Source organism: Rattus norvegicus, chromosome 13 (assembly GCF_021556685.1).
Source record: "Rattus norvegicus strain SHRSP/BbbUtx chromosome 13, alternate assembly SHRSP_T2T, whole genome shotgun sequence".
NCBI classification, from domain to species: domain Eukaryota; kingdom Metazoa; phylum Chordata; class Mammalia; order Rodentia; family Muridae; genus Rattus; species Rattus norvegicus.
In genome coordinates, this window is record NC_141546.1 from 63,827,801 (window position 1) to 63,830,848 (window position 3,048).

The 3,048-nt window shown below is 42.7% G+C and overlaps 1 pseudogene; it reads left to right on the forward strand.

The window, feature by feature from the left end:
* The first annotated feature begins 641 nt into the window (after positions 1-641).
* Positions 642-2,157, forward strand: Rpl29-ps13 (ribosomal protein L29, pseudogene 13; annotated as a pseudogene).
* The last annotated feature ends 891 nt before the right edge of the window (positions 2,158-3,048 follow it).

Here is a 3,048-nt window from a genome sequence, read left to right on the forward strand (position 1 = left end):
GATTAGTGTATTAGAGCATATCAATGAATGATAGTTCTTGAAATTGGGACGTATGCCGTTCCAACATTTTTTTATATTTAATATAGGTTGGCTAATTGAAGTTATTTATAAAATGAAAAATAAATATTAAAAATTATTTCTTCTAGAATCAGGAATTTTCCATAGTCATGGCATATATAGCTTTAATGAACTATAGTTTTTCAGCAAATAAACTATATATGGCTAAAAAATTAAATAATTATATTGGATGTTAAAAATAAATAAAATTCCAGTACTATGAATTAATAAACATTATTAAAATTTACTTTTACTTTCACAGTTTTCTTGTAATCGTGATAAAATGATCTGAAACTCTGCAATTTATGTATTAACCAATCTTTAACACTGATTTTTCTTAACACAGATGGAGAGCATCTAGATTACTAATGATAGTTTCTAGTCAGTACAATTGAAAATAAACCATTAAAACAATAAACACACTTAAATCTTTCAATGAGATAGTCTCCTTAGAAAACTCTTCAGGTAATTCATTGATATACTCTAAAAAATTGTTTCCTGAGGTTGGAGGGCAGCAGGCAGGCAGGCAGTTAGGCAGGCGGGCAATCAGAAAGGCGAAGGGCAGCAAACACAACATTCAGTGATGGCTGCTGTGCAGAGACCAAGGCAGACCTATGACTGCCTTGTCCTCACCATCCTGCCCTAGCTGAAGCCCTCTGGGTCCTGGAACCCCTGCTCCAGCACCACCACAGACTGCCCCCTGAAGTCAGAAGCCTCTTAATCCAGCAGCCAACTACATCAAAAATGAGATCAGCCTGAGTGAAGTTGGAATCTGTGGCTTTGACGATGGCTACACACAGGCCCAGTATACAGATGTGATGTACCCTGAGATCTTCAATGCTGCCTGGGACATCTTAATAGAGAACTATATAAGTACCCTGAAGAGATTTGGAAGTATGACTATGACCCCGGCTTTGCCATCCATAGCTTCCACAAAGACATTTAGAAGAGCCTTCTGATGAAAATTGACACTTTTCATTACATACAAGTAGGAACAGCCTACAGGGGCATCCACCCTATGACTAATGATAAAATGATTGACCTATATGTTGGTACATAGCACATCCTACTATACCATGTGAGCAGCTTCTAGGGCAAGGGCCCTTCCATCAAGTAGTTCATGGACATCTCACTCCCAGAGATGGCACTGGTGTCTTGTGTGGTGGACCACTTTCTGGGCCACAGCCTGAAGTTTGACCAAGTATGCCTCTACAAAAATGTGGCACATGCCGTCCAGGGTGTGCACGCAAAGAACTTCATGTATCAGTAAATTGAGCAAGACATGGAGAAGTACATCCTGAGAGGGGATGAAACATTTGCAGTCCTGAGCCACCTGACGATCCACGGAAAAAGCTGTTCCTCCTCACTAACAGTCCTTTCAGTCTTGTGGACAGAGGCCTGGGGCAGATGGTGGGTCCCAATTGCTGCCACCTGTTCAATGTGGTCATTGTCTGGTCAGACAAACCCAAGTTTTTCACCCAGCACAAGCCTTTCAAAAGCTTGATGAGAAGGACTCCCTCCACTTGGACCATATCACTGGCCTAGAAAAGGTCAAGATTTATCACCGGAGAAACCTGTTTAACTTCCTTCCTCTGACAGAATGGGGAGGACCTTGAGTGCTCTACTTCTGTGACTACCTCTGTCCAGACCTAGTAGATCTTCTGCACACAGGAGGCAACACCCCTTGAGCTGGAGCGGGAGATCCTCATAATCAACACAACCGTATATACACTTATTGATCTAGCAATAGGCTCTCACTGGGCTGCTAGAGTACAGGCAGACTTACAGATGCAGAGTCACTGATGGTGCTGACAAGCTGGATGTGGGATCAGCAAGAAAGAAGATACACCACAAAGGCCCTATTCAGTGCAAATTTGGGAGCATTTTTCCAGCTTTCTACAATGCTACCTACTTCTCCAGGCACCACGTGTGCTTCTCTGACCTATACATGGCCTCTTTCACATGTTTGCCCAACTCCATTGTAGACCTCATTTTCAACCTGCACAGCACACCCCTGCAACATGGGCATGATCTAGATGGATGAACTGTGTACCTGCTTCGTGAAGACAATTTTATAGTGACATGGACCACATTCACTGAAGGCACATTCCTTTCAACCCCAGTCACCTTGACAAACAATAAAAGGAGTCTCTGCCTTAAATAAATAAATAAATAAATAAATAAATAAATAAATAAATATTCTCAAGTGTAAATATGTGACAACTGACAAGCTTTTAATCACAAAAAATATTTCAAGCATCTATTGAAATAAAGTTTAATGCGACTTACTTTTTCCATCAATGTGTTGAGTTACTCATTTTATAGCCTAATCTCTGTCCCCTCACCTGGTCCGCCATCATACAGTTCCTTATTCTATGCCCTCTCCCCTTCTCCTCTGAGAGGATAGGACTGCCCCCACTCCAACTCCACCCCTAGTATCCTCCCTCTCTGGCACACCAAGTCTCTGAAGGGTTAGGCACATCCTCTCTCACTGAGGCCAGACAAGGCAGTCCAGTTAGGGGAGCAGATTCCCCAGTCAACAGCTTTAGGAACATCCCTATTTCCAGTTGCTGGGGACCCACATTTGTGCAGCATTGTGGGTCTAGTCTGTATATACTCCTTGGTTGGTGGCTCAGTCTCTGAAAGCCCCAAAGGGTATCCTGTGTAGTTCCTATCCCTTTCCCCAAGTCTTCCATCAGAGTCCCCAGGTTCTGTATGGTGTCTAGCTGTGTGTCTCTGCATCTGTTTTAGTCTGCTGCTGAGTAGAGCCTCTCAGCAGACAGTTATGCCTGACTCCTGTCTGCAAGCACAGCAGAATATCATTAATAGTGTCAGGGATTAGTGCTTGCCTGTAGGGTGGGTCTCAAGTAGGGCTGGTTGTTGATTGGCCATTCTTTCAGTTTTTGCCCAATCTTGGATCTTGCATTTCTTTAAGACAGGAAAATTTTGAGGTCAAAAGTTTTGTGGGTGGGTTGATGTCCTTATCACTCC